Here is a 24,691-nt window from a genome sequence, read left to right on the forward strand (position 1 = left end):
GCAGAGTCTGATGTATTTCACTTACTTCTGCCTCTGTGCCATTAGGTTCACATAAGCTGTCCCTGATATCCCCCCATCTCTACTGACCCAGCCACAGTTATTGCCATAGGAATCTATGTAAAGCCAGCATTCACTTTGCCTAAATTTCTGGGAGCATGCCCATAACAGATTTAGTCTATAGCACTTCCTGCCTTTAGTCCCCCTTTTTCTTCAGCTCCTTTCAGCTCCACTTAGCAACAACAACAACAACAACAACAACAACAACAACAATAACAACAACAACCTTCTTATCTCAAAGCCATCCCAGATGTACCAAGGCACCGCAGAATGTATCCTACTACACTCACTAGAATTCTATCTCATCAGGTAAAGGAAAGTCCAGGAGATCCCATTCTCTCCAAACTCAGATCCCAAGGGGATGTGCTCAGTAAACAAGGGCACATGGTCTTTGGTGTTTTTCCACGGTGACATTTTGCTTTTCCCTTACAGGTTTCAAGTGAACAGGAGGCTGCTTCTCCTGAGGAGGTCCGCCCCCAGTACACACCCTTGCCTTCTGGATCCAGAGAGCTCACCAGTCACCGAGGTAGGAACTTGGCTTTCTGCTATTCTCAGTGATTATAGCCTGGATACTTGGCTATGCAGAACTGGTAGGCTCTGTGGTCCTTACTGTACCTGTCCTGTGACAAGGAGCCTAGTGCTTTTTAGGCTTTTGGTAGGAAATCTATACTGTCAAACCTAAAGAGTTTAACTTGTATGAACAGGGGAGACATATAAAACCATGGTATAATTTTGAGATCTCCCTTTTAAACAGAAAGATTATGGTATTTAACAATTACTTAGAATACCGTTCAATACAGTAATAGTAATGGAGAGACATTGGGAAACTCAGTAGTATTTGTTAAATAGCAATGTGTGAAAATATAAGAGTTAAAATGTGTAATTTCAAGGAGAGTGAACTCTATATTACAGCCCAAAGGAACTTCAGTTTGCCTGGCAAGTTCAGAAAGAGCCTTGAGTCCTGCTGACTTCTCTGGTCTTGCAAACATAATTTGGTTTATGTAGTTCTTTTAGTACTGAAACCCTGTTGCCATCTCTGACATCTTAATGTTTCAAAAACAAGCGGAATACTGACATAGAATAATGTTTGCAAAAGTCTTGTCCCTTAATCAGTTTCTGGGGCCAAGGAATATGTCACTGGCTGAGTTGGGATTGCTGGGGGCAAAAAGAGGCTACATGCTCTCACCTGTTTACGGTTCTATCCTGATCTTAAGACCAGATCTCTGCTTCTTAACTCTGAATCTGTCTTTCAAGGTTAAAGGACAGGCTTGGAAGAGGGACATTGGGTACTTTAAATACTGCTTCCTCCAGTATGAAGTCCCATAGGGGTCACTGAATGACTACTAACTTGCTTGGCCATCTTTGTGCTGTGGCATGGATGGAAAAAAAAGGCGATGGAGAAGCTTCAAAAGTGCCAGAAACTTATGGACTGTATGAATAGGATATTAATAGTCTGCTAGAAGTGATAAAGAGAGGCATGTAGACCTTCAGGAACCTGTGACTTGGACCTGGCTTGAGTGGCCAACATGTGGGCATCAACAAAGCTCTTTTAAAAATAAATTTTGACCAAATGATAGGTTGATTGTAATTTCCTTCATCAAGTATCAGCTTTGTGCAAATGGATTTAGCTCAGTCAGGTGGAATCGACTACTACTACTGGGACCAGGGGAATGAAACAATCTCTGCTATAGATTGTTGTGTTAGAATGATGGCTCTTCTGACAGATCACACCAAACTAAAACAGTTCCATGGGAGAGGTTTATTGGGAGAAAAGGATGAAGGGGGTGATGAAGAAGAAGAAAAGAGAGAGAAGGTCAGGGGTACTCTGCCTTTTATTTGTGCCCTGACATAGCTGCACACAGCACTGTGAGCAGGTAAGGGCAGGCAGGTGAGTGTATGGTGGTTACCATGGCAACAGATGCACGGGTCCTGTTGCCTATGGGTGATGTCATCACTGGATCATAAGCTCACTTCTGATGCTAGCATAGATGCTGTCTTGAAGGTCTTCAATACTTCCCTTGGGACTGTCAGGTAGGGTTGCCTATCGAAAAATAGTACCAGGAAAAAAGTCACAGAAGTAATAGTACTGCAAGAAGTACAAACACTCTAAAATTCACTTCATGTTTCTCAGTCGTGTACTGTTTTCTGGCACCAAGGAAAGGATAATTGTCTCTTTTAGCCTGTTGAGTAATTTTTTTGGAGACTGAAGTCTTCAAGGTCCACATGTCCACTTACAAAGACTTTATCTGCAAATGACGTTGAGATTTCTCAATGGGAGGATGTGATGAGATGACTGGTGTTCAACAGGAATGAGTCAGACAGCATGTTTATTTAATAGGAAAATTTAAGCCTTGAGAGGAATAAAGGAAGGTATGCTTTATCTGTGTGTGTGCACATGCTTGTAAACTTGCATGTGTGTGTGTGTGTGTGTGTGCTGTGGCTTCTCTCTCTCTCTCTCTCTCTCTCTCTCTCTCTCTCTCTGTGTGTGTGTGTGTGTGTGTGTGTGTGTGTGTGTGTTATGATATGATAATGTGGACCAAGCACAGGTATCTTATGTACAGGCAAGTTATTATATCTTTGAGCCATTTCTTCAGCCCAAGTTTTAGGGGTGGTTTTAGTAATATTTGTAATGTGCAAAAATTACTAAGGTAGAATGTAAATCAATACTCAGAGGATGAAATCACAGTGTGAAAAATGGGAAAAGTATAAATGCCATTTAAGGGATATAGCAAATGATACCCCCGTTTTACAGAGAAATAGTCTCATACATTTAATGCAATTATTGCTGGGCTTTCTGAACTTCTGGAATCATAAGTTGAGTGTTGAAAATAGAGTCCATCATCTAACAGTGCTCTCGGGGTACATGGGTCACAAATGAGACAGAGAGATCCAAAGAGGCTCCTGAAGGCTGGCTGTGGTTTGCAAGCACTATCCTTCACGTTGGTGAAGTTAGTTATACTGCCAGATGAAGAAACCCTTTGCTGTCTTTGTACCCAAAATAAAACTACTTATATCATGCTGTGTTTTTACATTAAGGTTATTATTCTAAAGTTCTGATCATACAAGTCATTGAAGCACTTAAATTAATTCCTTGATGGAAATGGTCTGTGAGCACCTATGCTGAGGGACTTTTCAGGGCACAGAGGCAGACTGCCCGACCCTGCCAGAATCCTTGCCAATGCTTCTGCTACAAAACCAGAGATGGAATTTTTATTTGGAAACAATTGTTGATCCACCCAGTTCCCAATCTATTTTCCTTCCACATCAGCAACTACAAAAAGTGTTGGGTAGAAGTTTGTGTTCATGTGCAAATTGCTGTTTCCCTATGCCCAGTCTATTTTCATGTGTCCTTCTCTGTAACTTCCAATGTCGAATTTGATGGACTCAGGATCTGTGTCTCAAGAACAGTAGTAAAACATAAAGAAGTACTGAACCTAGGCTGATGGTCAGGAGTGGGGGACTGTATTATTTTTTCTGTTTGAAGCTTACATATATGCCATCTACTATATGTATAGTCAGGTGCAGAGCTTTCTGCTTCCCACGTGACACTTCCTATCTTGGGCTGTATAAAGTTTTCATTCTCTTGAGAACACAGCAAATTCCTTTGCAGCTCCTAATGTAATTGTCCACCTTCTACTTGCTGTGACTGCTGTCCTGTGTGTATGTCTTAGATTCATGGATGCAAGCCTTATAGAGGCAAGGCTCTCTTCCCCACTTCCTAGCAACAGCTCTTTAGCTCCTCAGTTATCAGGTTAAATGCCTAACACATCTCTAGAGGGAAAAGTACCAATTCTATTGCCTACATCCCTGTTTGGTTAGTTTTCCCCTAGATGCCAGCTTTTGGGGAGTAGAGAATACTGCCCTCACTTTCTTGTACCTACATCTGCCAAGCCTGGCATGAGGCCTTAATACTCAATATGTTTGTCTGGGTTTGGGTCAGTATCCTACAAAGCATATTGTATTCAAAGCTGAATCACTAATCCATGTCCCTTTTAGGTGTTGTGGAGTCTTTAAGCAGTGGGTCTTTTAAAAAAATATTCATTCATTCATTCATTCATTCATTCATTCATATCCCAAACACTGCTCCTCTATTTGTCCACACCTTCCCACACAGAGTCCTTTCCCCCATCCTTCCTCCCCTTCTCCTCTGAGAGGATGGGGGCCCCCACTCAGTATCTCCCCACCTTGGCACATCAAGTCTCTGCCAGAATAGGTAAATCCTCTCTCACTGAAGCCAGACAAGGCAGCCATGGAGAGTGAGCTACACATCTGCTATTTATGTGCCAGGGATGGAGTAGGGGCTTGTTCCATCTACTGTGTGTTCTTTGGTTGGTGGCTCAATCTCTGAGAGCCCCAGGGGTCCAGGTTTGTTGACTCTGTTGGTCTTCCTGTGGGGTTCTTTTCATTTTCAGGGCCTTCAGTCCTTACCCCCAACTCTTCCATAACAGTTCCTGATCACTGTCCAATGTTTGGCTGTGGGTATCTGCATCTGTTACAGTCAGCTGCTAGATAGAGCCTCTCAGAGGCAATTATGCTAGGTTCCTGTGTGCAAGCATTACAGAGTGTCATTAACACTGTCAGAAAACGGTGTTTACCCGTGGGGTGGGGCTTAAGTTGGGCCAATCACTGGTTGGCCATTCCTTCAGTCTCTGCTCCATCTTTGTCCCTCCATTTCTTTTAGACAGGAAAAAAATTGGGTCAAAAGTTTTATGTGTGTTTCCTTATCCCTCTACTGGATGCCCCACCTGGCTATAGGAGTGGCCTCTTTGGGTTCCATGTTCCCAATGTTAAGCATTTGTCTAGGGCCACCTGTATTGACTCCTGGGAGCTTCCCCCATCCCAGGTCTCTAGGACTTCCTAGAGATTTCCCCAACCCCACGATACTCCTCAATGATTTCCATTTCCCTTGCAGATTTCCATTAATTCTCTTGGGACTCTCTCCTGTCCCTCTCCACACCTGATCCTGCCCTCCTATTCCCCTCCACCTCCCACCCTGTTCCTTCCCTTTTTCTGCTATCCATGACTATTTTGTTTCTCCTTTTAAGTGTGATTCAAGCATCCTTCACTGTGTCTTCCTCCTCTTGTTTAACTTTTTTGAGTCTGTGGGGTGTACCGTGGGTATTCTGTACTTTATGGCTAATATCCACTTATCAGGGTGTTTATACCATGCATGTCCTTTTGGGTCTGGGTTACCATCCAATTGCCTGCAAAATTCTTGCTCTCTTTGGTTTTAATAGATGAATAGTATTAAGTTGTATAAATGAACCACATTTTCTGTATCCACTCCTCAGCTTAGGAGCATCTGGGTTGTTTCCAGCTTCTGGCTATTATGAATAAAGCAGCTATGAACATAGTGGAGCATGTCCTTGTTGTATGGTGGGGCATTTTTTTCCTAGGAATACTATAGCTGGGTCTTCAAGGAGAATTATTTCCAATTTTCTGAGAAACGGACAGATTGATTTCCAGAGTGGTTGTACAAGTTGGAAAACCCACCAGCAATGGAGGAGTGTTCCCCTTTCTCCATATCCTCACCAGTATTTCCTGTCGATTGAGATTTTGATCTTAAGTATTCTGGTTGGTGTGAGGTGGAATCTCAGAGTAGTTTTTATTTGCATTTCCCTGATGACTGAGGATGTTCAACATTTTGTTAAGTACCTCTCAGTCAGTCAAGATTCTTCTGTTGAGAATTCTGTTTTGCACTGTATCCCGTTTTTTTTTTTTATTGGTTTAAATGTTTGCCTAATATAGGGTTAATGAAGATCCTTTCTCAATCTGTAGGTTGCCATTTTGTCCTATTGACAGGGTCCTTTGCTTTCTAGAAGCTTTTCAGTTTCATGAGGTCCAATTTGTCAGTTGTTGTTAGAGCCTGAGCTCTGTAAGGAAGAGGTTATATCATGAAGTGTATATCCACAGGAAGATATTGAAGCCACAGTGTTCTCTCTCTCTCTCTCTCTCTCTCTCTCTCTCTCTCTCTCTCTCTCTCTCTTCTGGCTATTAGTTAAGAGTCGTCTTCATCTATACCCACCATAACATGATGTGATGCTTTTTACACTGTATCAGGCTCAGAAACAATGGGCCAACCAAACATGGACAGTCTCCCAAACTGTTAGCCAAAATAATTATGTCAGGCATCTGTTACAGTACTAGAAAGGTGACTCCCATCATTAAAGGTTGAGTCGTGGAAACCTAGGGGAAGAGTTGGTGTCTTCAATAGCTCTATGGCATGACAATGGTGAGCTCAGTCATTGGAAGGGCCAGCCTTGTTCACTGCTGGCCTCAATCCTGTTGATTTCAGAAGCTCAAAGGAACAAGGATGGGAGACATATCTGCTGATTCATTGCCAGAGTCCATTTAGCCACCAAACATAACTTCCAAGTAGATGATAATTTAAATACTCTATTTGCCAGACATTGATGTTTTAGTAGTCGGGAGGGGAATGGTTTGAAATGAGGTAACTACTAAAATTATTTTCTTAGAACAGATGCTTTCAAAGCATGAGCTTCATTCTCAGAAAGATTCAGCCTTTGGAATGCACAGAATGTAGTATGTGCTACCTCATATTTCTCTCTTAGTACACTGCCTTAGACTTCAGCATATTGTTGGAGTACGGGGGTGTGGACTATAGCTCTAATCTCTGCTGGATATCTGGATGTAGTGCTTTCTATGAGTACCATATTATAAAGATTGTTGACACACGTGTTAGATAAAAGTCTCTTCAAATATATTATGTGGACAGGATACACTCCAGCATAACAGTAATTGCCAATCTATGTGGTAGCTATTAGAAGTAAAGTTCAAAGGAGTACAGGGTAGACCATTTTGTCTTTGGGGAAATTGTTTCTACTTAAATCAAAGATCATGCTATTCTTAATCTGCTCTTATAAAGTATGGGAGTAAGTAGACATTACCATCCCCATTAAAGAAGGGTATGCCAAGAGCTGCTAGAGGTTGACTAGAGGCACTCAGCAGCACAGACACACAGGCTATTTATTCAAAGCACTGTGCCTATAATTCCAAGGTTATCCCTGTTCTTCATCCTCCTCATTGGGCACACAAAGCAAGGGCTATCTGTGTCACCGTGTTAAATAAAATGGAGGTAAGTACACAGGGAGGGTAGTTCCTGGAAATATCTGATTCTAAGTGTGCTAAAACCACCACGAGGCACCAGCAAGGAAGCTGGGGGCCCTAAAGGGTTGAAGGAAAGTTATTTAGGGCCTCAAAGCCACCTAAGAATCCTCTGCTGCTGTTCTCAGTCTAAAGTACTCATGCAGGTGAGTGACTCTCTGGCAACTCACTTGGAAGCAGTTTCATATATTGTGAATGTGTTCATTGCCCTGTCCTTCCTCCTTTTGAGATATTCGGACCCTGTATCAGTGCCTCTTTGTGGAAGTCATCTAACCTAGAATGATCCACAGCAGAGGATTTTGGGAAGAGTAGTTTCCAGTGACTGCAAAGAAACCCTAGTAAAAGGATGCTCCTCATAGAACCAATAACCAGGCTTATCCACTGCCATCTGGGTCTTCTGCAGCTATGACACTAAGGATCTCCCACCCACCTTTCTGCATATACATTTTGCAAATGAACCAAAAGTCCTGAGTGTGCCACAGTCACTTTTCTCCTTCATGCTTAAGCCATCTTGAAAATATGCTATAGTTTCCTTGTCACATTAAGCATTTGACTTTTAATATGCAAAAGGAAATGAAGAATGAGGAAATTTGTTTGAAAACTTGGGAGAAGATTCAATAATATCCTAACTCACTGGTCCCTGGCAACATGCACTGCTTTTATTGGCATGGTTATTAGCTACACATCTTCCTCCTTAACTGGGTGTTTTGTCTATGTATATTTAGAAGTAATTGCTAGGACAATCACAGCATGATTTACACAGAGCATATCATAATTAGTCACTGTTCGCCATTTCCTAAATGTGGAGTGCATTTCCTGCTTAGTCGTTGATCTTTCTGTATATCTACGGGAGCAGCTCAGAGGGTGCCGTCCCAAAGAGGAAAGAAAAATAGTGACTGTTTTTCGTTTGTATTATTAAAACCATTTTCTGCCTGAGATCTGAGAAGATACATTTTCTGCAATGACATATATACAGCCCTTTGCTTCTACTGATCAAATTAGCAAGTGAAATGCATATGAGAAAAATTAAGTAGCTATTTGTGAAGAGGCAGAGCCTGCGTGGAAAGGTGTTTAGGGTCCTACTCCATGGCAAGCAGCACTCAGAGGGGCTTGCTTGGGCTGTAGGATGCGTATTAAAATTTGGCAGGGTTGCCGGTGTCAGAAGATTCGGAAGCAAATTCTCTTTTGACCACCAGTTTGTTTTTTTTTATTTTATTTTTGTTTGATTTTAGCTTTGTTTTGTTTTATACCATATTTCCAGGTCCACCATCAAGAGACATGGAAGACAGACAGAGATGAACATTATCACCAACAGGAACACAGACCAATTACAAAGAGATATATTTACTCAGATAGCTTCGTAGCTCAGCCCCCATCAGGCCTTTGTCCTTCTGCCTTTTGCTAGTTACTGTCCACATGAAAAAAAAATGAAATCTACCATCCAAGGTCCTGGTGGCAGTTCTAGGTAGAGCCCACCTCAGCTCAGACTGTGACTAAAGTGGCTTATTATTGACTGTACCGTCCAGCTGTATCTTCAAGACCGCTACACACAGGATGGTTTTCCTTCACCCATAACTGCATTGTTGTCTGAAGTGGGAGAGCCTTTGGATTCAGTACTCTGCAAACAACAGCAAAACAGCAATACTAATAATAAACTGGCACTCATTTATTGGAAGTTTATTAAGCATGTTAGATGAAAATCTATCCACAGAGTCTACTAAAAACTAGAAAACAAACAATGGGAGAGAAGAGAAAAAAATATTGCCTGCTGCTAAGGCACATTTAGCAGACTTGTTAAATGACAGCACGGCCTAGGCTTATCTTTCAAAGCTCTTGCTATGCCTAAGCCCTGACTGCGAGGGGGGAGCGTATGTTGGTTTCTTGTGGGGAACTATTATTAGCGTCTTCTAATTATGTAAAATGATTTCCTCTGATGACATTTTGAACAGAACCCATTACTTTAGACTTCTTTCGTTCATAATGCCGTTCTGTGCATATTCTTGGTGGAATTCTCAGATGCCAGGTGAAGCTCAAGTCTCCTTTATTTAATCAAGGTGACTCGTGATTTGACAGTTGTAGTTGACAGGTTTATTTCATCTATGCAGCAGTGGGAGTCTATTTTCTGTGTGCGCTCTGTTCCCACGTAAAAGGACTTTACTAAGTGCTGAATAAATTGTACTTTTCCTTTGATTCTAGACCTTGCTGGAATGGTTTAAAAACTCTAGTCTGGGTCATCAAATTCATCTCTCTGCTACTTTGCAGGGTCAATAGCTTTGCTACACACCAAGCCAGGCTGGGTGGATTGGAATGGAGGTCTGTGTAGATTAAAACTTCCGCGTGTATATAGATGGATGTGCAAATGTGTGTCGGCTGTCTGGGAGGTCGGCAGTGATGGAAGAGCAAGCCGAGTGGAATCTGAAGATGGATGAATCGGCTCGACTATTACCAAGACTGGCATGGACTTTAGCCTGGGACTTTAAGCAACCTCCTTCAAGCATATGAAATCCATAAGGGTCCATTTCTTAGCCTTTCCCTCCGAGGATGAGTTTTTGCTCGCAGTCCCTTGGAGTACTTCATTTCTATTCTTTGGGCAGAATTGTGGAACACTCACAGACACGGGCAGGCTACCAATCTCATTCTTCCGTCCCCTAAACAAAGCAAAGAGGGGAAAAAATGGATTCACTTCCTCTCCTCCACAACCTTACCCCTGTAAACTTTTCAGTGAGAAAAAGTGGCCCTTTTAAAATTTTCCCCTAGTCTATATAAGATGTGGAAGTAAACATGTCTCCTTACAAAAGAAGAACACGGAGAGTCAGACTGTACAGTGTGAAAGAGTCTAGATGTTCTAATGATGTTAGGACTGTGGGCTGGTTCTTCAAGGATTTCTGCTTGTTTGTGAGAGTGTGTCTGTGACAGGCTCTTACCATGTATATCAGGCTGATCTTGAACTCTTGATCCTCTTACCTCAGCCTCCCAGTGCCTGCACTATAGATATGACCCACATGTGGGCTAATTCTTACCCCTTTGTTATAAAAGGCAAACTGAGATGTGCTCACATATGACTCCAAGGACCAGGATTCCTACGAGCAAAGGATTTCCCAGTATGCCTGTTGTTCCAATTTACTGGATTCAGTACCTTTGTTAGAATTTGAGAATTCAGAAATAGAGAATGTCATCTCTGTCTCTGAAGCATTTATACTTGAATGAGAAACTACTGTATATGACACAATGCCAGGGAAACAAGGTCTTACACATTGAATAATTGAATGTGACAGTGCTTGGTAAAAGGTACATGTGCAATGCGTTGCTAGAGAAGGAGGGAGTCAGGGAAGAGAATAAGCGTGGCCATTTAGAGCATTTTGAGCTTGAGCTTTGAGGAGCATAGAGGGAAGCAGGGGGTAGAAAGAAGGACCTTCCAGAGATGAGATATGGGTGAAGAAGCCAGAGAAAAAGACTAGACTGAACGGATGAGACCCTCGCTAGCTGGCATCATTGAGCCATTTGGCATTAGCGGTTTGCAATAGCAGTGCCATATGCTAGCAATCATGGCAGAGAGACTGCTGGGGACAAAGAATAGCTGGGGGTAGTGTGGTGTGATGCCCTAGAATGGACTGTTGCTGAGATGAATATACCCCACTAATGCCATACTCAACGATGCAGGCTAGTGAGGGATTGTGGATAATTTTTAATATTTACCGCAACATAATTCCTTTATATATGTTGACTCCAAATTGTGCCTGGTTTTTACCAGACAGAGGGGCTATATTTATTGCTTTGTGTATATGATTGTGAAAGGGTCTCACTGTTTATATGAGGCTGACCTTGAACTCATCATCTCTTGCCTCAGCCTTCTGAGACCTTGGATTCTTAACCTCAGATTGTAAGAGATGCGGTTCCATATGACTCCCCAAAAGACACAGACTCCTATGAGTGCTGTCGGCTTATGAATTGGCATGTAGCATGCCAAGACATTGCAAACATAAAGATTTGGAGTCCAGACGGCCACTGGAGGGTGACAGCCACAGGAGTTTGCCCTGAGTTTAGAAGTTTTTGATTTCTTGATATGAGGCTAGAGTCAGTGTGCTAGAAATAAAACTTCTAGCAAAGGCAATGTAGATGATAACATCTTAACAGATAGGGCAGGCAGCTGGATCCAGAACAGACTGGCAGTGGGGCAGGAGTGGGACATGTAAGGGACTCTAGTGGCAGCCATAGAATCCCTGTTTGAGGTTGTCAATGGTCTTACTCACCAGGGCTCAGGAAAGGAAATCGGCCTTTCTATCTCTCTTTATCAAACTATTTGTAGTTTGGCCTTTGAGCCTGAAACATACATCTTTGTCCTCAGTTAGGATAGTTGAAGTGTCCCAGGATTCAGTGGTCCAGATGTAGAGGGACTGGCAGAAGAGGCAGAGACTAAAGGAAGGAACCTGGGATGCATTCTGTAGCAAATACGAGACGCTAGGAGACTGAGTATGTTTGGGGACCATGAGGGAAGCATCTTGCTGTGTGAGAAGCTGTGGTCTGGTCCTGTTCCCCATCGCTGTTCCTCCCCACAGGATTCTCTCCTGCCACTCAGGCATGCACTACACACGTGGCTTGTTAAATGGTAGACTGGGGAATTTAATGTTCTGAATCTTGTGGCTACAGGAACAAAATATAGTAAGCAGGCAAAGCAACAACGAGACTGTGTTCTTATTCCATTCTTTGGCCTGCAGTTGAGTTGCATTCTTTTAAAGGGGAATAAATGCCCAGTTCCTTTTATTGCTCAGTAGTGAGCTTGTGGAAAGGAGTTATGGAATGCCAGTGCTTTTGGTCTAGATTGTTCTGCTGAAAGCTGTGCCTGCCAGTTACATTCTCAGTTCCAGATCCTTCTAACTCCGTCTCCTCATGTCTTGAAACCTTACCCACTACCGCAGGATTTCCTGCCCCTTGTGATTTTACAGCTCCTCCCGCCCTTTTTTTGGAACAAATAAACAAACATCTGGAATCACGAAGTACATTTAATTTTAAAAGTTTGCATTTGGCCAGAAATGGTAAAATCATGAAAAATGGCCTGTCGGTAAGCCCAAGAAGGCCAAAGGATGACGTCGTTGGCTGCGAATGGGTCAAAACTGAAGGAAGCAAACACCTGTTCTGTGCAGCCTGCTGTCCTCCAGTGTCCTCATCTCAGCCATTAATATTTACTGCTCTGCTTTTCCATTCATTCTAATGAAATCTGCTCTTTGTCTGGGGCTGGTCAAGGAAGAAGGCTGTCACTTTTCCAATAACCTTGGATTTGTTGGGACGTGTGTGTTTTATAAAGGGTGTGGTATTAGGAGGTGGTGGCTTTTCATTTCCCTTCCTCTGAGTTCCATGTGCTTCAGGTCACTGCTGGGGTCTGTTTCTGCTTCTGCCATCAGTGTGTGGTGCACAGGTTTCACAAGAGGTAGTCACAGGAGCAATCTGGCCAGGGACACTCTGGAGATGAAGGAGCAGGGCCATGGACTCTGCCATCAAGAACCCTACAATGTAATTAGACATAGAGACTATCCTAGGAAGAAGAGACCACACTGAACAGAAGGGTGAGGGAAAGAAGTATGGAAAGAAAAATTATGACCAGTATTCTGTAGAAATCTTAGTTCTAATGTTGAGCAAGACTTGATTCTGTAACTTGGGTTACAAGTACCCCAGAGACTGTGTTAGAGAAACTGGTTTTAAGGACACAGAAGGACTGACGAAAGCAGGAATAAGGACTCAATAGTCATTGATTATTTCAAGTTGACTTTTTGTTTGTGACTCAGAAACTGAATAATAGAAAATTAGCTGACTGCTTCATGAAATGTTACTTCATGACTCCTTTGGTAGTGGTAAGGATTACAGTGGAAGGAAATGTATATCATGCCCACTAATTGAATTAATTTGTGCAGTGATTCTCAACTTCTGGATATCAAACTTGGCATATCAGATACCCTGCTTATCAGATATTTACATTATGATTTATAACAGTAGCAAAAATCAAAGTTATGAAGTAGCAGCAAAATAATTTGATGATTGGAGAGGTTCCAAACCCAAGGAACCAAAGTGTCTGAACATTAGGAAGATTGATAACTACCGTGTTAGAGAAACCACAGTAACATGAATAATGCACCTTCTATCTTTCCTGATTTCTGGAAAACTCCTGGAGCATAGTTCCCTTTGGATCTTTAGTGTGGCTGACTCCATTTTTTATTTTTAGCTTGTGCTATGGCAGCCCACTTCAGGAGCTTACTGCAAAATAATGGGTTTCTCTGGTGTTTATTTAATAGAATAGTTAAGATAGAAGGGTTGGGAGGAAGTCTTCCATGAAGGTGAGGACTGACTAGAAAACACCTTTGGTTGGTTTGAGACTGTGAAAGAAACGCCCTTTTAATCTCATTTCCAATAGCAACCCAAGCAGAAGTAGGAAATGGGCACTTCCTAGCAGGAGTTAATTATTCTACTTTTCTGCCTAGCTTTTCTTCTTCAAATGTGTCTAGCATCAAGTAACATAGTCTTGTTGGCACGGAAAGAGACAAACATCAAGTGATTTGACTTTGCGAAGTACAATTTGATATTTCTCTCACTCGAGGTTGTGCACCAGGGTAAGGATATTCTAAGGACGGCACAGAAGACTTTCTTGTTAAAAAGAAAAAGAGAATATATAGGAAATGGCCAGAAGCTAAAAGCAAGGGGAAGCTCTTTTAGGTTAGTCCCCAAGACAGAAGGGATATTCTTGAACTTAGACAGGATCTACTGATGGAGACCGGGGAATTACTATTCCCTGAAGCCTGGTCCTGAAGGATGTGCTCATTGCCTTTGAGGTAGCCTGAAGGAAGTAGAATGAAGCTTTCACAGCTTTCAAATTCTGACGGGGTTTGATCAAGGATTCTCTCATGTCGAGGCTAGCTGTACTTTTTCATCAAATGAAAGCAGGGGTTTTCCCCTTGACCCCTCTGGACTTCTGCAAGCACAGAGAGATGTAAGACCATCCTGGAACAAGGTCCCAGTGTTGCCAGAGAAGTTCCTGGTGCTCAGTAATTTATTATTCTTGTGCATCTGTTTCCCTAAATACTCTCTGCAGAAGCATTAGTATGAGAATAAAAGAGTACAAGAACTTGGAATTTTCCACTTGTGGCTTCCTTAGTCTAGTAGGTCAGAGTTCTGTCCCTGGGGATGGGATGCAAACTCTTTCCGCTGTTGCAAGATGAAGCTTTCTCAATTCAAGGACAAAAGGGGTGGGGAGCCAGGAAAATATTGCAATGCTAATTCCCCAATACAGACTACCCCAAGGTCCCTATATAAACTGTTGCACCCCCACTTCTAGTCCCATCTTCCCCACAGGGGGGAAATATCCTGTCTTGTTAGGAAGGACATCTGTGGGAGAGCAATAAAACATCTCCTCCTTGGTGGATTAGCTTTTTATTCCTTATTTATCTTTCTGTAGCTCATCCGTTCCTCCCAAATCAAGGCAAGTCCAAGAGGATAAGACACAGTCCATTTTGGTTTTGATTAAGGAAACCGCACAACCATACTCTCCACAAATTTTGTTTTCTCAAGGGAAAGCTTTACTTCTTATGTATAATTTCTCACTGCCTTCATCTATTCCTTTAGAATCTCTGTGAAACTTTTGCCTCCTGCAGTGCTGAAATCAAATAATCAATGTCTCTCAGAGAATGCTAGGCAGGACAGGGAAGACTGACATAGACCAACCAATATGAAGCCAAGCAGTACTCAGAAAGCATATTCCATAGCCGCTTTCTTCTTGCAGACCCCTAGAACAGTATTGATTTGCCTAGGAAGTGTCCAATGAGCCTTCAGGATGTACAAGGCACTGTCCAAAATAGGGCAGCCCATAATGCAGCATGGGGGCGTAGAACCACAAATCACTGGGAAGCCCCTAGGTAACTCACAAGTGGAGTCTTTCTTTCTCCTGTTGCCCTGCCTCCTCCTCCCAAACTCATTGCTCCAAATATCATTGTTCCCACTCCCAAGACTAGCCATGCAACTAGAATTCCTATTTTCCAAGGCATTTCATTGACCAAAACCACCTTTCCCCTGAGTCAGTCATCAAGCCTAAAAATAGCCTCTAACCTTCCCGAACTCTTCTGAGTAAGAACATAAAGAAATTATTTGACTGACATTGACACAGGGCATAGTACATGGTACTCACTTCAGAAACCCCTCCCCTACACCTCACAGAGGGAAAAAAAACAGTACAAGAAAAAAGCCACATGCAGATTTAAAAAAAAAATTGCAAGTAAATCTTTCTGGGTTTTGTTCTCTTTGGTTCAGTATTCTAGGCTATAGATTCTGGGTCCATTACATTTCTGTAAGGTGCCCATTTATTATTGGAAATGTGCATAGAAACAGAATGCTTTTTTGCACTTTCTTTTGAAGGCTGCCTTGTTACATTAAAAGTCTGGGTAAATAAATGTGTTTGGTGTTCCACTTAGCTCTTCACCCTTGCAAAAGGGTTTTGCCATGATAGTTATAGTAAGTGAGGAAATATATCCACCATTCTGTCCCAGGACTCACTCTCCATCCTTCAGAGAATCAGAAATGGTGCTAAACACCAAGGCCCCACACGATGCCATAGAGACACTGAGGAGATGGACACAGAAGCAGAGGAGAGTGTAGCATGTGCATGTGATCTAAGCCTCACCAAACAGTATCAAGGACCTCTGTTCTTGGTTAAACTTGGGCACATTACAATTAAAGAGTTCATTTGTTCAGAGACTGTTTCATAAGTAGGCTTCACAGGGCTCAAGCTCCATATACATTTATTTATTTGTTTATTTATTTATTTATATCTATTAATTTTTATTCTTCTTTCATATATTAAACACGATTGCACTTTCATCTCTCCCCCAGCCCCCGCCACTCCTCTCCCTCAGCTTTCCCTCCCAGGGACACCAACCAAGCAAGGGATAACAAACTCCAATCAGACTAGGCACATATCATATCATCCCATCAAGACTAGATAGGCAACCCAATAGAGGGAAAGGTCCTCCTCTGAGGTATTTTCAGAAGCAGGACAAAGAACTTATGGGGTGATGTCACAGTGATTACAGTAGCTGCAGTATAAATAAAGTGCTGTTAGTTTTGGTCCCTAGGACTCACATCAAAAGCTGCATGCAGTGGCACATGCCTTTAACCTCATAGGTGGGAATGGAAATGAGCGGATTCTGGGTCTTTCTGACAGCCAGCCTCACTGACCATTGAGATCCAGGTTGAGTTCGAGGTAGAAAATAGTAGAGAAAGATAGTAATGCAACTTATAGCTTCTGCACACACCACACACACACACACACACACACACACACACACACATACAGACACACACACACACACGCACGCACGCACACACACACACACACACATACACACACACATACACACACACACACACACACACACACACACACACACACACACACACACTTTTTTAAAAAGAGCAACAAGTCTAGAATGAATTCCAGATGAATTCAAGAGGAATAGAAGAGACATTACAGCTCATCTGGATCTCTGTGTGCTTCATGCCAATTCTCCATTTAGGATTTTTTTGGCGTTTAAGGCAAACCCTGGTTTGTTTTTGTTTGTTTGTTTGTTTTTTATTGTTGTTACATGCAAGACACCAAACCAGACTTTCCCAAAAAAGTTAAGATAAAAGGATCTACTGATGAGGTGGTCATGACAGCACTTACCTACTATCACAGAACTGAGAAGGATGAGTCAGGAGGATGCTGAGTGGCCAAGCTTAGCTATGTAGGGTATTTTATATCAAAAAACAAAACAACGAGAAAGGACATTGAATGCAAATAAAAAAAAGAAAACAAGGGCCCTAGAATCTATGTCATAAGATCCAATTCAAGCAGCCAGACATTAAAGGAAAGAAGAGTTCTTTAGAAAGTTACCATATTAGACATAGAAGCTATAAATACTCCTGTAAAAACAAAAAGGTGTTTATACTCATAAAGGAGAAATCATGGAATCTAAGAGGAAAAGTGAGAGCATGTCATCAGATTCTATGTCACTTGTCTCATTTACTGGTGGATCAAGTAGAGAAAATATTAATATACATAAGACCTCAATACAAAATTATTCAAGTTGATTTGACTTTAGCAAATCAAACTGTGCACGCTAATGTGCGTACACTTATTCACACACATCTACAAGCATATATAATGTAATACTGCATATAAATATTACACATATACTATATATATATATCAAACTACATCATACTTTACTTATCATACTATATATATCAAACACCATTTTGTTCCAGGTAGCATGATCACATAATGATTCCTAGAGTTAGTGGTACATGATGAGAGTTTCTTATGTCCGTATGATCTTAGAGTCAGGATTTCCAAGTGAGGGAGCTAGGAATGTCTTATCACTCCTTGAGGATGTTCAGGACACAGGTAGAAAGTTAGTAATATGGAAGCTAAAATGAACTGAAGATTTGTATGGTCACAGGCTCTCAATGATGGTGGCTGCTCTCTGGGCTTCTCTGTGGTTTTCTCTGTATATCACTTGTATGTCCTCATGGCCGGGACAGGATTCCAAGCAGAAGAGCCATGCTTTATGTATATATTTTTTCTAACCCTCATCTCAGAAGTTATGTGACATTTCTTTGCCTTACTCAGTGTGGTCATAAAAAGCTTGGCCAGGTTTAAGACTGACAAAATCAGACCCTCTTCTGTGACATTGTATCCAGGGATTCTGGAGAACCCATGGGATCAGAAATACCATTCTGCTCATTTTCAACAAAATAATTTTCCACAGTAATGTATTGGGTCATGGGTAAAATTTCAACAAACTTTCACAAGTAGAGGTTATATAAAATCTCTCAGGTCACAGTGTAATAAAACCAGGAATCACAAAGTCAGATGGTAAAAGTCATTTGCCATGAGAAAATTTCCAGTATCCTTCCATCTCAAGTCAAAATAACCAGAAAACCCAAGCAGTAGGATTGCTCTGAAGCACGATAATAAAGTCTCAGTATGCCAACAGGCCTAAGACCATTGTTAGAGGGAAAGAAAGAAAACATGCTAATTAGAAATATAAGCCCAAAGAACAAATATATAATTTATTTTGAAATGAGAAAATAGAATTAAAGTTCACATGGGAAATAAAATAGTAACTGGAATATGATTAAGAAAAAATCATGATAAGAAAATTTTCTAATTATCAAGCACATAATAATTTAATAATTAAAACAGCATTCTGTTGGATTACATGTGGGACTTTAGTACATGATGAAATGCCATCTATGTTAAGCCTTTGACTGAAAGAAACTCAGCAAAAACAAAGGAAAGTGGAATGGTTTTTAAAGTTAACATAATATTCAGAAAGGAGAAAGCAAAATAGTGTAATAATTCACAAGTGATCTTTGATGAAATTAAATCACCTGACTGTGAAAAAAGAGAGAGAATGCAAATATGCAACATAGAGAAACAAAGCAGGACCAACGTAAATGAATCACAAGAGTTACTCTTGACTAAAACTGAAATTTTAGCTGAAAATTTTACAGGATAACATAATTTCCCCAAATTGACTTCTGAAGACATAGAAAATTAAAAGATTGATTCCCACAGACACACTGAAGTTTATGAAACTGTCACCCCTCTGAAAAAGCACCAAGTACAAGTGGCCTTACAGAAATAGGACTCACCAGCAACATGTTGGAGTTTAACAACTGGGGTCTTGGAGGATTCTCTTGTGCTGTGTGTAATATTTGCTGGTTTCTGCACATAAATATCCCCATCATGGCTGATTCCAAGGTGCCTGAGCGATATATTACTTCCTAAGGATGTGGACACATAAACTGGCTCTTGTATGTCCTCTAAACTGACTTTTACACACCACAAAGATGATCCCCATTTGATTCAGATTGTTAGTGCAGCCAAAGATAGATTTCTGACATTTTTTTTTCATTTGAAATATTTTTACATTTTTTAATCTTTATTAACTTGAGTATTTCTTATTTACATTTCAATTGTTATTCCCCTTCCTGGTTTCCGGGCTAAGATCCCCTGACATTTTTATTAAGTAAATACACATGAGCTTTATGGAAGAATTAAAAGCAAATACTGAGACAACGATATACATTCATCTCCACTATAAATGGAAGCAGAAAATTCTAAAAAGTGCAATCATAAACAGGGTTGGGAAATATAAACAGAAAATTAAACCTCATGATCAAGTAATATTTATCCCTAGTATGCAATAGAATCTTAGTATTAGAAGATCCATTTATTTATTGATTTATTTATTTAAAGGATCAACAATGTTAATTTCATAGATACTATAAGGACTTTAAGGACTTTTTGTTGAGTAATACTAATAATAATTTTTGATGAAAACATGAAAATAGATATATATTTTCTTAATGTGATAAAATACATCTGACTCCATTCAACAGTTAACAATAAATTCAAAGATATTCTTATGAAAGCTGAAATAAAACAAGACATGTATTATCATTAATACTAATTAATGTTTTACTAAAAATACTAGCCAATGCAATTATACAGGAAAAAGCAATTATACGCAATTGTAAAACTGTCACACTTATAGATTATTTATTTGATTTGATTCTTGGAAACTTAGAAGACCTAAAAACTAAAAACAAAAATTTGGTAAGGAAGTGAGAAAAAATGAGTGTCCAGGAATCGCACTTAAATTTCTGTATTAAAAGGAGAAAAACAGACGTGAAAGTATTTGAATGTAACATTTACAAAAGCAACATACATGTATATTATAATGAAACTCCAATAAATACAGTATATATACATATATATGTATATATATATTGAATTCATAAAGGAAATAATATACTTTACAATGCTTGTGTATTTGGGCAGAAATGCTATGTTATTTTATTGGACCATTAATATGCCAATTGCTTCTTATTAATGTATAAACTTATTATGAACCTATATATTAACCAATGTTTTTTTATTAGAAACTAAATCTAAAATTTGTATGGGAAAATCAAACATAATATCTTTCTTTGAAATGAATTAAGGGGGGAAAGGAACCTTTCTGCATAACAAAGTGTTATGGTTAGGAATCATAATAATAATTACTATTTTGCAATGTTGGATTTGTTTCTTTGCTTGTTTGTATTTTCCAGAGCTGAGGGCTTACCCCAGTCACTTTTTGAAAGGGCCTTACTGGGTAGTCTTGGATGCCCTGGACCTCTGCCGAGAGAAGGTTGTTCTCCAAATCACAGAGATCAACCTCTGTCTCCTCCAGAGTGCCAGGATTAAAGTTGTACAGCTACCACATTCAGTTGCTGGAGTTTGGTTCCAACAAGCAGTGTGGGACTGAAATATACCCTCAAATCCTGAAACATAAGGCTGTGATACTCAAAAGAAAGTCGTGCTCGCAAACAAATCGACAGATGAATGAAATAAAATAGCAGACCTAGGGCTAGATTAAGTTGCATGTGGAACTTAGTAAACAGGAAAGGATGAACTAAGCAATGTATGCTCTTAGGTCAAATAGGAAGCTATTGGGGAGAATATTGAATCCATATCTGACACAGTAAGATAGACTGTAAATGAATTAGAATTTTGAATGAAAATGAAGAAGAAACCTTGAAAGCACTAAAAAGAAAAAGAGAGAGCCTAAATGTCTACCTTTCACATCTGAAGAAAGATCTGTGCAGTAAACAGTATGAGAGGAATAAATGAAAGGTTGAATAATATGTGCACTATGTTGCTATTTCAGAAGTAGAAAAGTTGACATATATGACTGATTGCAAATGATCCTCTGTTTAAAAATTACAAAATAAAATGTTATCTAGGTAGAACCAGCAGATGAATAGTAAACTTGAACATTGTTTAAAAGCAGATTCACTGACAATTGTGGTGTGTATGACTGCTATAGAAAGAATGTAGACACTGATAATTAAGTACCAGCAAACACATACAGAAAGATTAGGGGCTGGAGAGAGGAGCAAGGGGTGCTGACTGTTCTGTGAGGCTTAAACCTTTCATAACTCCAGCTCCAGGACATCTGATGGGTGAACTCTTTAGGCTTTTACAGGCACACCTCAACACACACACACACACACACACACACACACACACACACACACACACACCACAGCACAATTAGGTCTTAAAATGCACTACTAAGGTTGGTGTGTAGTTCAGCCGTAGAGCAATATAATCACATGCCCCTAGATTTGATTTCCAGCCATGGGGAAAAGGAAGGAATAACTGCGTGTATTCACACTAGGATATTGAGTGAATGACATCCTATCTTTCTAATCTTCAGTTTCCTCACATTTAAAAATGAAAAGATGATATCCACCTTCAGGAGGACTTTCCAGGATTAAATTACATCGCAAACATGTAAATAGAGGTGAGCAACAAAGAGACAACCTCCCCCCCCACACACACACACATACACGCAGCCTCTAAGTACATTGAACAGTTTCCAAAGGATGGTAATAAAATTTCTAACCACAGTTCCTTCAAGGGGAAGATCTAGATTGGGGTGGAAAAAGAGCAGAAGAGTCTAGAAAGATTGGCTTCTTTCAGTATTTGAATTTTAAGAACATACACTTTTATTATACTCGCAGCATGAAGACCCAGAGAGGGTGATTTATAACTAGCTTTGAGACTTTGCAGGTTTGTTTCCCCATGGCCAAGTGATTAGAAAATTCCTTTGTGAAAGCATTCCTTTTCTTCCTCAGACTTAAATCTCCCCGTGTTGATGATCTGCAGGGAACTGTCTGCACTCTGTCACTGTTGAGGGGACTCATATGAATCAGTTATTTTGGCAAAAAGTGATACATAGAAAAATAATCCAGGTCTGTGTATATTTGCACGGCTTATTGATTTACTGAGCACAGGAAGGTACGTACGCAGCAAGGGTACTCACGTTAACACTGGTCACAGCATACTTTGTGATTCTTTAAAGCCAGGCAATGGGATGGTATTTTACATATGTTGATATAATTAATCCTAGAAACATCTCCAGAAGGCAGATATTATCCACTATTTTTAAAATATGAAGACGTTAAAGATTAGAAAGAGGTTGCTCACTTCAGGGTCTCAGGATGACCTGTCCCTCAGGAAAGCATTCTGTCCTATACTGGACCCTACATGCTTGCATCCGTTCTACCCACACTCAAGCAGATTCATGAACAATGGAACTACAGGGATACATCTCTGTCTTTTTGTGTATGGTTCAGGGAGGCAGAGACCGGAGAACCCCTGGAAGCTTGTGGACTAGCGAGTCTGGAATGTGAAGAGGTGAGCAACAAAGAGACCTTGTCTCAAGCAAGAGCGGGGGTAGGGGATAAAGGGAAAAATAAACAGCTGACATTGTCCTCCAACTACACAGAGACTGCGGAATGTGCATTCCCACATAACAGGTACATACTTCATTCACATACAAAGGAGGAGGAGGTAGAGGTAGGAGTGACAGGGAGGAGGGGTGAGGAGGGAGAAGCAAACAGATACATACAGATGCATGTTGCCCTCCCTGACCTGAAATATCTCCTAACGAAAGTTCTCATGCCCGTAAACTAAACTACCACAAGTAGGCTATCGGTGAGCAACACTGACGTCCTGGGTTAGAAATTTTAAGTGCCATTTGGAGGAAAGCACAGGATGGCTCCTGAGTGGCTAGTGAACTAGCCAACCATCTGAGAGATGATTCTGTGTGACTGCATGAAAGGGAAATAAAGAATGGTGAATACCCCCACTGACTGCACTTTCTCACCCGCTGAGAGCAGAACACACTCCAATGCGATTTTAGTACTTATATGCCTCCGGGGGAAAACAGACCCCTAACACACACACACACACACACACACACACACACACACACACACACAATCCTTAAATGTGTGCTTTCTTTGTGTTATAAAACTCACAGACCCTTGGATGTTCTCCTTGAGTCAAATGGACTGGTAATTTTGTTTTGTTATATTATCCACCAAACATAATGATAATGGGTCACAAGCAATTTAGGAAAAAATTAAGTCTAATAAGAAAAATCTTTAATAAATACCAGAGCGTCTTATTAGCATTGCCCTTGATCTAATCCTTCCATTAGCATTTGTGGTTTTTCCTTTCTTTCTCTCTTTCTTTCATTGCCTCTCTTTCTTTTTTTACATATTAAATGATTTGTAATATGTCAAAAAGGAAGAGAGCAGTAAAAATGAAAACAAGCTTTCTGATAATATATGCACTGCACAAATATTCGTGCGTCTTTCCTGTAAGACAAGTAAGTGCTGCATACAGGAAAGGGGTACTAGCATGTGGTAAGAGAGAGTCTCAGTTCACTGAAACCAGAGACTGGGGATCAGAAGGCAGCCCTGGGAGAATGAGAGTGTGCAGCTGGGAACATGGTTCAGTAGGTAAGAGTGCTTGCTGCAACAAACTTGAGGACCTGGTTTTAGATACCAGCTCCTATGTAAAGAGGTAGATATGGCCTTGCCTGGGTTTATAATAGCAACATTTGATAGGAGGATCACTGGGCCCTGATAGCCACCAGCCTAGCTCCAGGTTCAATAGGATAATATAAGATAATCACGGAAAGTGATAGAGAAGGACTCTCCTTATATCTCTGCATGGATACCTGTTTCCACACATGTGCATACTACAGGCATGCACACACAGCACACACAGAGGAGGCATGAAAGGAGGGAGAGAAGGAGGAGGTAGGGGTTAGGCGGAGTCCCCTCTCCTTTTAGGGGAGAGAGAGAGAGAGAGAGAGAGAGAGAGAGAGAGAGAGAGAGAGAGAGAGAGAGAATGAATAAGCAATATCAGCTTTGTCTTCAAAGTGGGCTTCTTGGCCTCTGGGGGAAAATCAGCAAGCTCATAATAAACATGGTGCATACAGAAGGGGTTGGGATATACTGGTCCATCATGGCTGATGTGGTAGAGTCAGAATAATCTCTGCTGCAGGATGTTGACATTAAATAAATCCTTCTCTATCTGGTTTATGTAAAATCTGTTAAGAAGCACGTTCGCAACATGCTCACTTTAGCCTCTTTTTTTCCCCTGGAGATTCTGACTCTGTGGAGTTGTGCTGGTCCCCGACATGGCTGGTTTGAATTGAGTGAGCTCTTGGGACTCTTCTGCACATAGAAGTTTGAAAAGCACTGAATTAAATGATATAAATGAGAATCTCTTTACCCTAGCTGTAGGTGAGTATCCTCTATGTCTAGACTCTAGTGGCAAGTGGTAAGGCAAATGCTCTACCGTGTCAGTCCAAACTATGGTCAAGTTTCTGCTGTGAAAGGTTTTGCTGTCATGTGCAGAGATGGCAGAAGTCTCTCAGGAATCTTAAAGATTAGGAAGAGATAGCCGTTGGAACTCAAATCTATAAACTGAAATGTCAGAAGTGGTCTGGTATCCTATTTGCATGGGGGAATGGAGACAGGCAGGGGCTTGCTTGTTAGTTTAAAGGGTTGTCTATGCAAGTGGAAGGCTTGGAGCAGAGAGGCAGAAGTGAGTGTAGAGAAAGGGACTTATCAG

At 40.8% G+C, this 24,691-nt stretch overlaps 1 long non-coding RNA gene across 1 annotated transcript in view; it reads left to right on the forward strand.

Moving 5' to 3' along the window:
- The first annotated feature begins 493 nt into the window (after positions 1-493).
- The window catches only part of LOC116913908, a 196,944-nt gene continuing 172,746 nt past the window's right edge, over positions 494-24,691 (forward strand). The window contains exon 1 of the long non-coding RNA XR_004389646.1: positions 494-583. This is a non-coding gene — a long non-coding RNA (uncharacterized LOC116913908). The remainder of the gene's footprint in view (positions 584-24,691) is intronic.

This window comes from Rattus rattus, chromosome 12 (genome assembly GCF_011064425.1).
Source record: "Rattus rattus isolate New Zealand chromosome 12, Rrattus_CSIRO_v1, whole genome shotgun sequence".
Taxonomy (NCBI): domain Eukaryota; kingdom Metazoa; phylum Chordata; class Mammalia; order Rodentia; family Muridae; genus Rattus; species Rattus rattus.